Source organism: Myotis brandtii, unplaced genomic scaffold (genome assembly GCF_000412655.1).
Source record: "Myotis brandtii unplaced genomic scaffold, ASM41265v1 scaffold668, whole genome shotgun sequence".
Classification (NCBI taxonomy): domain Eukaryota; kingdom Metazoa; phylum Chordata; class Mammalia; order Chiroptera; family Vespertilionidae; genus Myotis; species Myotis brandtii.
Window position 1 is genome coordinate 4,213,545 of NW_005370597.1, and position 12,931 is coordinate 4,226,475.

Below are 12,931 nucleotides of genomic sequence, written 5' to 3' on the forward strand. Positions count from 1 at the left end.
CCTCCAGTCTCCAGTGGAGATGTCCTGCTGGTCTCCAGATGAGTCATCCCCGAGTGTTGCTCCCGGGGTGAAATCACAAAGGAAGGAAGGCTGGGATTTATTGCAGGCAGTCCGGGAAGTTTCCTGTTCTTGAGAATCTCATCAACAGTAACTCTTCCACCTGAGGGGCCTTATTCTTCCAAGGTCAGCCTCCTGAATAGCCCCAGCCCCGAGAACCCCCCCACCACCACCACCACCAAAGAGTCAGAGTCTGATTTGGGGTATTAGAAAGCCTTGGGCGTAAACAGAGGAGACAGAAAGGAGAAGAAAAGAAATTGTATAGTGTTGAGAACTTGGGATCTGGGCTTTTGGGGTATTAGAAAGCCTTGAGCATAAATAAACAGAGGAGACAGAAAGGAGAAGAAATTGTATAGTGTTGAGAACTTGGGATCTGGGCTTAGACAGATCTGGGTTTGGTGGTTCTGCCACTGATCGGCTTGGTCAAGTCACAATAACCCTCTCTGGGCCTCACTTTCTTCATTTGCAAGGTGGAGGAGGAAGAGACTTTATTCTCAAGATTCCTTCTAATAATGGGGATCCCCCTACCCTCCTCCACGAGAGGCTCAAAGACAGAAAGGGAAAAGGAGGTATGCTTGACATTCTGGGCTTCAGAGGGGAGGAAGGTCATTGCAGGACAGTAAGAAGAGCAGATGTTCAGTAATTAGAAGTTGGCCCTGCCCTACAGATAGGTCAAAACAAGGTTATCTCTGATAATCTCTTATTACGGGCAAGGCCCCCATTCAAATTTCTCTAGGTAGTTGGGGGTGGGGGGCAGAAGTTTCTCAAGCCTGTGGCGTCTCGGTTGCCTTTAGCTCAAAACCATCCGAATACCAATACCGCAGAGGCACATCCTGGGGTGACTGCTCAGCCCCTCCAGTTAGATCGAGGGGTACCAGAATCGAACTTTCAAGTTGTTGGGAAAGTGAAATAAGATGGTGTGTGCCAAGTGTTTAGCACAGGGCCTGGCAGTAAGAGGGCCTTAGTAATGTGAGCTGCTATTACTGGAGAAGGAAAGGGGTCTTGCTGGGTAAAGGAGTGGGGGTGAGAGGATCCCCAGTTACTGCATCCCTTCCCACGCTGGTCCATTTAGATGAGGTCTTGATGAAGCTCTTTGTGTTTGAGGCATTTAGAGTCAGCCACACAGTAGATGAGACGTTAACCTCTAGGAGTTTAGGCTGGGACCAGCAGACAGTCATCAATGTCTTCCCATCCTTGCTCTTACACCAAGGAGAAGGCATCATGGCATCATGGTTCAGTGGGCACGGCACCTGGGAGGGTCGCCCTGCGGTTCCCTCTCTCCCTCTCACCTTAACCTTTACTTCTCTGGCTCAGACTCATTGTTCATCCTGTCTCTGTTGACTCCATATAATGAAAATAATTGAGCCTGTCTCCACTGATAACTGTCCCACCCCAGTCATCTGACTTTGATTGAACGAACCATGCCTGCTGCAAATGGCCCTGATGGAGCCTGGTTCCTAAACCCAGGCCGTGGGAACCCACAAGCTAGATGCACTGTGGTTGTTTGTTTGTTTATTTTATTATTTTTAAAAAAATATTTTATTGATTTTTTACAGAGAGGAAGGGAGAGGAATAGAGAGTTAGAAACATCGATCAGCTGCCTCCTGCACACCTCCCACTGGGGATGTGCCCGCAATCAAGGTACATGCCCTTGACTGGAATCGAACCTGGGACCTTTCAGTCCGCAGACCGACGCTCTATCCACTGAGCCAAACCAGTCACGGCTGTTTGTTTATTTTAAAATGGATTTTAGAGGGAGTGAGAGAGAGAGAAACTGGTTTGTTGTTCCACTTACTTATGCACTCATTGGTTGATTCTTGTATGTACCCTGACCACGGATCAAACTTGCAACCTTGGCATATGGGGATGACGCTCTAACCAACTGAGCTACCTGGCCAGGCTCTTTTTCTTTTTTCTGAAAAACTTCACCCGAGGATATGTTTTTCATTGATTCTAGAGAGAAAGGAAGGGAGAGGGAGAGAGAGAAACATCAGTGTGAGAGAGAAACATCCATTGGCTGCCTCATGCATGTGGCCTGACCAGGGATTGAACCCAAAACCTGGGATGTGCCCTGACCAGGAATCAAACCTGAGACCCTTCCGTGCATGGGACAAGGCTCTAACCACTGAACTCACCGGCCAGGGCATGTGAACTCTTATACCAGGGCCTGGATTGTGTTAAACCTTTTACATATTTTCCACCCAATTCTTGCATTAATTCCAGAGGGAAGGAATTATTATCCCCTTTACTTTGATGAAGAGACTGAGGCTCTGAGAGGTCGTATAGCCACAGTTGGCAGAACTGAGATTCAAACGTAGGTTTAATTTCATCCAAAGTCTGCAAACTTTGTGATAGACATGATTTTTGTGACTGTTTTTCACTCAGCGCTGTATTATAGACATTTCCCCATGTTTCTCTACATTCCTCCTAATTACTGCTTAAGATGGGGAGTAAGTTTCCCTGAACCACCAGCGTATAACCATTTTCTCCTTTGGGGCATCCGTGGGCAGGTCACTGGCCAGGGGCTGCGGAGCAGTGGTGGCAGTAAAGGGACACAGCGTGGGAGGGTGGACGGTCTGGGCTGCTGGAAGCAGAAGCAGGCTGCAGCTGAGAAGAGCACACGGGGCTGCTACCCCCGCACTCGTTTTTACGTTGGGCATGGAGTGTGCAGCCCTGCACTGCTTGGCCTTTAATCAGACGTGTGAATTGCTGTGGGAGAGGGTGGCCGGGGAGGATCAGTCCTTGTGGAGTTTCTACCCCCATTTTATAGATAAGGAAACCGAGTCTCTGGGAGGTCAAGAGACTTGCCAGAACCAATCTGACTCCTGGTACCTTTCTCGTCCATCAACCTAATGCTTGTTTCTCTCCCTCTGGTTCATCGCATCCTGACCACTTTTCTTCCTGATACGCGGGATGTTCCCCAAGTAAAGCTGTCTAGACCAGATACAGATGCTCCAGCAGGGCAGATGAGCCCTTTTCTAAGAAAAGGAAGAGTCTTTGGCAAGGAAAACCAGAATTTGTTTCCTAAAATCTTCCCTGGTGGAAAATGGATTTTTGTGACTTGTTGGCCCAGGAGGGAGATGGTGGCTGAAGTCCCTCCTTTAGATCTTCAAGATTTAGAGGGCACAGCCTCTGCCCAGGGAAGTGCTGCTGGGAACACCTTTTCGAGCCCAAACAGTGCTCACTGCACAGTTTTCTTTCTCAGTAGAAAGACCCAAGTTCCCTAAAAGGGCATTTGCAAATAGCACCGAGTTCTTAGAACGACAAGACAGTTTTAAAAGAGAAAAACAACCCAAAATATCATTTATGTCAGCTCTGCAGCTTATCAATATAAAATGAACATTAAGATTCGTTTTGTGAATAGACCTTTTTTTTTGGGGGGGGGCTGTTAAAAATTCATATATCTTTGCTAATGGAACCATTTCCACATCCACAATGGGAAAACACACACACACACACACACACACACACACACCAAAAAACAAGGCTCATAAATGTTCTGTAACTACCAGAAAAGGAGTAACTGGAAATCAAATTTGTGGTAATATCTTTGTATATTAGCAAATTCTTTAACCTCTTGAATAGTGTGTTGTGGACTTAGTCTGCTGTTACATTCACTTAGCATCTCCTTTTACTTTATGCCTTTTCTAGACTGTTTATTTGCTCTCTCTCTGAGCCAAGCCTGTGCAGCCCACCTTGAATCCTGACATCCCCCCTTTGAAGTCAGGGCTCTTTTTAAAGTATGGGCCTCATTTCCTGAACACTGTGAGAACTGCTCCCCTGGAATTTTGCAACATGGGGACCCTGGAGGTGTGAGGACCCAGCTCTAAAGGTTCCCTAGCGGGAACTTAGTGGCAGAGGCAGGCTTGGAACCCAGGTCTCCATGACCCATACTGTTTTGCCTTAAATTAGCAAATCTCTGCTGAGCCCCTTCTCTGGCATGAGGCATTCTATTATGAAGGCACATTGCAGGAAATGCCAAGATGAGTCAGACTGCTCCCCCTCTTCAAGGTACCAGCAATCTGGGGTGGGCTGGGGCCATCCTTTATTGTATAGAACATGTGTTAATTTGTAATCCTGGAAATAACTGTGATCAAAGAGGTCAAGTGACTAACTCAAGGTCACATAGCTATGACATGCTAAGACTTTTATTGGGTGGCTGTTGCTGGAAGTCCTCAGCAGTCTGACACACTTATGTGGACCACTGCATTCCTACATGACAGGCAGGTGAAGGTCAGGGCTGCCCTTAAAAGTCACACAGAGGCCGAGGGGCCAAGTACTCAAGTGGTCTGTACTCAGTGCTCACAGACTGAGTGGAGATTCCACAATAGATGTAACCCTGAGAGCTGTCTCCAGGCTCCTGGGTCCGTGGCCTTCCACACAAGAAGATGCATTGGTTCACCCACTTCTCGTGGGGAAAGGTCGCTGCTTTGGCAAGCTGACTCAGGAGACCTCCCATCCCCAAATATTGTCCAGTAGGGAGAGGCCACCGAGGGCCCACTGAGTTGAGCTGTGCTGTATAGAGATACTTGCTTTAGGCTGCACAAGCCAGGGAAGGCCTGGACGGGCAGTGCGGGGAGGAGGCTGGGAATTGCTCTTTGCTCTCAGCAAGCAGTGGGCCCCAGGCCTCTGTTTTCTAGGCCCCGCTGTCTTTGAGCTTCGTGGCCTCTTGCAGCCCGTCCTCTCAGCTGGGCAGTGGCATCAGAGTAACACTGACTCCCTCACAGTTCTGGGAGGTTAGGGGAGAAATGGCTGAGCCCATCGTTGGACATCCTGTTCGACATGTTTTTCCTTCCTGCTCCCTTCTTGCCTCCCTCCCCTCTTAATTCCTAGCTGGTTAATCAGCCCTGAAGAGCTCTCCTGCTGCCTTCACATCTGCAGCGACAGCCTGTCCCTTTCCCACACTCTAGGCTTCCTGGCCACGGCCCTGCCATGCACGGAGCTCACTGGAGCCTTGCACATTAAGAGGGAAGAACGTGGGGGCTGCCCCGGGACATACCAGGAGGGCGTCCAGGGAGGCTCTTCTGCATTTGGTGTTGAGTCATCCAGCCTGGGTGTTCATCCTAGCCTCTGCCACACTGGCTGTGTGACCTAGGGCTTGTTGTTTCACCTCTCTGTGCCTCTGTTTCCATACCTGCAACCGGGGGTGGGAATAGTCTTTATTACCTCATAGAGATGCAGGGACTATTAAACGCGACACTCATTAGAGCCCCTGGCAGTGGTAAGCCGTAGGAACTGTCATCTAAAGTAAACACAAAATGCAGCTGGAACTTCAGATATCGGGGCCCACCTCTTTAATTTTAAACTCATTTGTGTAAGTCATTGACAATAACAATAACAAAATAACATTTATCGAACACTTACCCTGTGCCAGGCCCCCTGTCAAAAACTTTGCATATATTAACTTGTTTAAAAATGTGAAGGTAGACCTAGCCAGTTTGGCTCAGTGGATAGAGTGTCGGCCTGCGGATTGAAGGGTCCCAGATTCGATTCTGGTCAAGGGCATGTACCTTGGTTTTGGGCACATCCCCAGTAGGAGGTGTGCAGGAGGCAGCTGATTGATGTTTCTCTCTCATCGATGTTTCTAACTCTATCCCTCTCCCTTCCTCTCTGTAAAAAAATCAATCAAATATATTTTAAAAAATGTGAAGGTACCAGAGGGGTGTGTCTCCCTCCCCGCCCCAGCTCCCTCCACAGAGGCAGCCACTGTTACCAGCACTCTGTGTCTTTATTGATGTCCTCTGTGCCTGTACAAATATTTCAGTCTCTTTTTACCCCTTCCGCTTTAATCTGAGGAGACACAATAAATTGTAATGATAGTTCTGTGTGGAGGCCCCTGCTCCCAGCACTGTGGGATTTTGAGTCACTGCTGAAACTCTGCAGAATGAGCTGTATGTATTGTGTAGAATAAATGCTCCAAGCTTTAGTTTACCTTGGGGGGCTGACTGGGGATTAAATGAGATAATCCATGTGGAGGGACTTTTTGGAGCTCCTGGCACATCATAACTGCTCTGGAGATGGTGGCTAGAGGGGACAGTGAAGGTTTTATGGGTGCCTGAAGCTGTACAATTTGGGAGCTGTCTTTAAGAGAGATACTGCAAAATTATAAATCCAATATTAGGAATGTAAGTGAATATTTATTTAGAGGGAGAAAGGTACTCCAACAATTTACCCAATTTGGAAAGCCAGCAAATAACTCCAACACTGAAGAATAGTAGAACATTTTAAGTAATAAATTGCCTGACACACCACTATCACACTTTTTATTCCTACATTTTCTGGGTTCATACTCTTTAATCACTACTTCCCATGATAATGGTTTTATAAATAACTTTAATAGAGAGAATAAAAGAAATCCTGCTTTTGGATCAACAATTGTTTTTTTTATATATCTTTATTGATTTCAGAGAGGAAGGGAGAGGGAAAGAGATAGAAACATCAATGATGAGAGAGAATCATTGATTGGCTGCCTCCTGCACATCCCCCACTGGGGATAAAGCCCGCAACCCAGGCATGTGCCCTTGGCTGGAATCGAACCTGGGACCCTTCAGTCTGCAGGCCGACGCTCTATCCACTGAGCCAAACCAGCCAGGGCAACAATTGTTGTTTATGATTGACAGCTTAGATGCAGAAAATGAGCAAATTCACACAGGCTTACACACTATTTTAGTGTTACCCTGTGCTCATGTTTCATAAACAGGAATTTTGGTAAGTACTATTTTATACTATTCCCATGAAAAAGGGTGGGGGGGGGGGAAGCAACTACGATCATTATAATTCTATGCACCCAGTATATTTCTGACAGAAGAGAACTCCATTTTGACTAGAGGGACTGAATTTTCCACTTACAATTCTCCAGGCCCAGTGACTGGAAGCATCTCTCACGGGCTGGCCTCTGCTGTCCTTCTGAACCTGCCACACGGTCTCCTCCTGTCCTGCCCCACGGTAGGGCACGCTCACGCGGTGATTCCACTGCCATGTGACATCAGGAACTGGGTGGCAGGCGCTGGGGACAGGAATTCTCCTGGGAACTGTGCCTGCTCTGGGGGGCTGACCAGAACTCAACAGGCGTGGAGGTGACTGAACCACATAAATATGTCCCTCGAGACTCAGACGTAATGTCCCTCCAAGTTAACTCCCACGTGAGCGGTCCCTGAATACCTAAGGCCACCCTGACATCACAGAGCAGGAGGGCAGGAGGGACAGAGGGACACGGGGGTGAGCGGAGACTATACCCTTTCCAGTTGTGGTTAAGACGACATTAGCAGCCCGGCCAGTGTTCTCAGTGGTTGAGCATCGACCTATGAACCAGGAGGTCACTGTTCCATTCCTAGTCGGACACATGCCCGGGTTGTGGGTTCAGTCTCCAGTGAGGGGTGTGCAGGAGGCAGCCAATCAATGATTCTCTCCCTCTCCTCCCCTCTCTCTGAAATCAATTAAAAAATAAATAATAAACAAATAAGACTTGACATTAGCAAAGCTTAGAGAAACCCAAGACCAGTTTCTTTCCAGGCCCCTCCCAGGGCCTCGGAAGGGGTGGTCAGGGTAGGCTCTGAAGGTGCAGCTGCGGGAGTCTCGGTGCCCCCGGTGGGCTGTGGTCAGTGTCCATGGGAAGAGTGTCCTTGAGAGAGAGAGTGCGCCATGCAGCCCACTCAGGAGCTGTGTGACCCTGTTGATGTGTTCATTCCCTCAGAAACCTGGGTCCCTCAGTAGTAAGTGTGACATTTGCCTAGTGCAGTGATGGCGAATCTTTTGAGCTCGGCGTGTCAGCATTTTGAAAAACCCTAACTTAACTCTGGTGCTGTGTCACATATAGAAATTTTTTGATCTTTGCAACCATAGTAAAACAAAGATTTATATTTTTGATATTTATTTTATATATTTAAATGCCATTTAACAAAGAAAAATCAACCAAAAAAATGAGTTTGCGTGTCACCTCTGACACGCGTGTCATAGGTTCGCCATCACTGGCCTAGTGTCTGCCTCACAGGAAATGTAGACTCCACAAAGGCAGGCAGGGTCTCATTCTTTATTGCTGAGTCCATGGTGTCTAAACATAGTCCACACTCAACAAATACCTGTTCTGTGTATTTAATCAAATGCAGGGTGTTGGGTGTTTAGGCCCAGGCTCTCAGAGAAAAGGAAACTGAGGCACAGTGAGCTTAAGTCCCTTTTTTTGGACCACACGCAGCCTCTAGTCAGACCCGAGGTCTCTGGGCCTCCTGTCCTTTCTGCTGACCCTTCCATGTGTGTGGACTAAGAAGGGAAGCTTAACTCGCTTCCGAGTGAGTGCCGGAGATAATCATCTGAGTTATTCCCTCCGTTATGGACGCGAGCCAGGGTCCCTGGGTCTCATCTCTGGAATTTGCTCTGATCCACGGAATCCACTGTTCCAGAGACTCAGCCTGCCTCTTCCCCTCCCTGACCTGACCTGGCTCCCTGGGAATGGTGGGAGGCAAGGAGACAGTTGGAAGAACAAAGGTGAATGGTTTTGAGCCATAAAATAGGGAGCCTGAAAAACAAGTTTGAAAGATGAATGGCTTTGGGGCTTGTGGAGCTTAGCAGGGGCAACCCTCGGAATTACTGACATTCCTGCCTAAGAACTCTGGGCGGCCCCTCATGGGCCAGAACAACCCCCTCCCGGCTCCACAGATTCCTAGAGGTCTTCCGGCAACGCTCGAAGTCACCCTGTGCCACAGCAGCACCTTGGCGATGAGGCTGAGGGCCACCTCATTCAGGGGGTCTAAGGACCCAGGTGTCTGTGGGTGTTGACTGGGCCAGACATCTAAAGCAGGCGACAGAACTCCAGGCTGCACCTCGCAGACAGAGCGCATCTCTGTGCCCTGCTTCTCTGCTGGCTGGAGATTTCAAGCCAAGCTCCACACCAGCTTCCCTCTCGGTTTTATTATAAGCTGCCCTGATGGGGTGGACCTGTGCCTGGGGTGCTTCCCCTTCTACAGGGAGCTGAGGGTTAGGATGAGGGTGCTTGCTCCTCCCGCACACCCCCACGCCCCATTAACAAGACACTGGGATGTTGCAGCTTCTGCTTCCAGCCCATTCTCCCTCCAGTTCCGGGATAATATTTATATACAAACGCTGGCTCTGATCTCCACCCAGGAAAACACCAGCTGCTATTGAAAGTCTTTTTGCATGTGGTACAGAGCAGAGCGCTGGGCCTCACGTGGGCCCCTTGAGCTGCTCGGGAGGGGGTTAGGGAACAGCAAGTGCATTTTATTTGTGTTTTTCAAATTCATCCCAGGGCTGTGTCCAGGCAACTGCAGGCCTGTCAGAGCTGAAAATGTCTCATTCCTCTTAGAAAAGACAAAGAGATCAGGTGTCCCAGGGACTTGAACAAATGCATTGTTGGTTTTGATTGAGGTTTCATTGAGGGAACGCAAATTCAGAAATGGGGATGCCAAAGATCTAGGCTGCCAGGGTTTGGAAGGCACCTGGAGACAGGTGGGCATATGCCGTTGGCAGGGATGTAAATTAGTGCAGCCTTTTGGAGGGAAATTAGGCAACAGCTTTCATGAAATATGAGCATGACCTCCCTGGCCAGGTAGCTCAGTTGGTTAGAGCGTCGTCCCGATAGTCAAGTGCTGGGGTCCAGCCTCAGTGGTCCAGTGGTTCCCAAAGGTGTGGACGGAGTCGGCGAAGAATGTTTTACACAGAGACAGCGTTCAGAACTCTCTAGCTCTCTTTAGTCTCCGTGGATCTTCCCTGTGCCTGGCTGAGGCCACAGAGAAAGATCCCAAGGCAAGCTGAGCCTTTATTTTATAGTGAGAGGTAAACAAGGTAGTGGTTTCCATAGTTACACAGTTCTTGTGAGTTTCACTTGTTTACACTGTTCTTGTGAGTTTCACTTGTTTTTGTTCTTGTGAGTTTCACTTGTTTTTGGTCTTGTTGCACTTCCCTCAGCCCATTAGCTTCCTGAGTAAGATCTAGGGAGCGTTATAAGGTCAAGCCTAATTATGCTAAGAGGACTGTGCCCTCTAAGCTGGGAATTGTTTATGACTTTGCCCACAGGTCAGTCTGAGGCTTAACCCTATATCAGCTCCCCACAGTCAAGGTTGTGGGTTTGATCCCCAGGCAGGGCACAAACAAGAATAAGCCAATGAGTGAGTAAGTGGAACAACAAATTGATGTTTCTCTTGTTCTCTCTCTAAAAAAAGAGCATGACCTTTGATGCAACAATCCCATGCCTTGGGTACTATCTTAGAGTGATGCTTGCCCATGTATACAAAGACCTAAGTTCAAAACTGCTCACTACAGGAAAAGGAGAACATAACCTATGTCTCTCAGCAGGGGACTGGCTCAATAAATTATGGCTCATCCAGATGATGGAATACTAGATGGTTATTAGGCTATTAAAGAAAAGAACAAGGTAAATAATAACAATGGCCAACACACATGTACTACTTACTCGACACACTATTCTAAGTGACTTTCATATGTTACAGTATGGGGAGCTGGGCTTTAAGCCGGCTGTCTTCAGGGTCTAAAACCACCACACGGATGCCTGTATGTCCAGATATAGAACAATGCCCTTGACTTATTATTATTTTTTATTTTTTAAAATATATTTTATTGATTTTTTTTAGAGAGAGGAAGGGAGAGGAATAGAGAGTTAGGAACATCGATGAGAGAGAAACATCGATCGGCTGCCTCCTGGACACCCCCTATTGGGGATGTGCCGGCAATCAAGGTACATGCCCTTGACCGGAATTGAACCTGGGACTCTTCAGTCCACAGGCCAACGCTCTATCCACTAAGCCAAACTGGTTAGGGCCCTTGACTTATTATTAAGTGAAAAATTCAAGTCTTAGAGAAATACAGTGTCATCTTATTTATGTAAAGAAAAAAAAAAGTGTGTTTGTGCCCTGGCTGTGTGCTCAGTGGTTAGAGCATCAGTCTGCACACTGAAGGGTTGTGGGTTTGATTCCAGTCCCCCCTTTCCACCCCCCCTCCCTGCAGTTGGGGCACGTGTAGAGGCAACCGATTGATATGTCTCTCTCACATCAATGTCTTTCTCCCCCTCCCTCCTTTCCACTCTCTGAAAAGCAATGGAAAAAAATATTCTCGGGTGAGGATTAACAACAACAAAAAGGTGTGTTTGCATGTGAATGCATCACATGTTATTTGTAAAAGTGAAGAGCATGCATCCAATCAGCAGTTTCTTCCAGGGATGTGAGATGGGGGATATAAAGAGGATTTTTTTCCTTTCACTTTTAAATAGATATAGTTGTATATTTTTTCTTTCTTTTCTTTTCTTTTCTTTTTTTTTGTTAATTCTCATCCAAGGATATTTTTCCACTGATATTTAGAGAGAGTGGAAGGGAGTGGAGAGACAGAAACATCAATGTGAGAGAGACACATTGATTGGTTGCCTCCTGCACCCACCCTGACCAGGGCCAGGGATCGAGCCTGCAACCAAGGTAAGTGCCCTTGACCAGAATTGAACCCGGAATCGAACCCGGGACTCTTTAGTTCGAGGCCCGATGCTCTATCCACTGGGCCAAACCTGCTAGGGCTTATATATTTTCTTGAACAGTATTTTTGGAATTTTAGAAATGGTAAGCATGAGCACACTACCAAGGTAATGATAATAAAATAATGATTTAGTTTCTATTTCTAAATAGACCCTTAGAAAGAAGAGATATACTCTTAATCATAGGCCCAGAGTAACCCTTGTGATTAAATTACATGGAGCCAAGCCTAACAGGCAGGCCTTGCCGTAAATTAGATGAAGGTGGGCCAAGGAGCTGTTCTTCTGATTGGCTGAAAGGCATCCTGAGATAGTTACTCTGCTCTCATTGCCCTGGAAAGTCTTGCCTCCTCCTGGAAGCCGTGGCCCAGGCATCAGAAGAGTAATGGGGACGCTGTTGACACAGCCCATCCACATTCCATCTCCACTCCCTCGCCTCCCGCATTTCCCGTGTTCACTTACTGCATTATTGCACCTCATGCAAATACTCCAGGTACATGGGTCTTTGTTTAATTACTGTCCCTTCAGAGTCATATTGTCAAAATGGACTCATGGTGCATTACATTTTTAGGTACTTTACAATTTACAGATCTTGTTCCCATTTCATTTTTCCCGTTACCTGGCGATGGTGCTTGTCACTGTAATGCATTTTGTACAAAATCTCTTTTAGAGTTAAACTGAGCAGGGGCTTAGGAGAGGATCTGATGAGGAACATGAGGGGTATCAAATTTTAATCCCCGTTCTAAAATCCCAGTGCTTAAGTATTGATTTGTGAAATGCGACCTATCCAGAGAATACCGAAAAATAACCGTAACTGCTTTACTTATCTTGTCAGGTCAGAAAGCATCTGGTGTTTCCACGTGTTTTCTTATTTTAATCCTCGAAGCAGGTCTAGAGGATAATTTTTATCTCCATGTATCTCCATAAGGAAGCTAAGGCTCAGGGAGGTTACATAAGTCCTCCTAGTTAAACGCATGGAAAGTGGGAGATGGATTTCTCACCCAGGTCTGTCTGTCTGTCTATCTGTCTGTCTGCAAAATGTGCGTTCTGAGCACTCAACAGAGGAAATGATAGAGAAAAAAAGTTTCAATCAAATGCCACTTCCCTAACATACTGTTAGCAATTTAGGTTTATTTCATTTGTTTTATCTATAAACAAAACTAAATGGAAACAATTTAGTATCTTGGTAATCAGGGGATATGTCAAATGTTTATACTCTGTTTTCCTTTTTCATTAACATTAGCACAGCTATCTTCCTTGTTGCTTTGTGATGTCATTTTAAATTACATACTTCTCAATAGAACTCAATAGTAAATATATAACTAATAACCTGATTAAAGATGGGCTAAGGCTTGAATAGACATTTCTCTAAAGAGGACAAAGAGATAT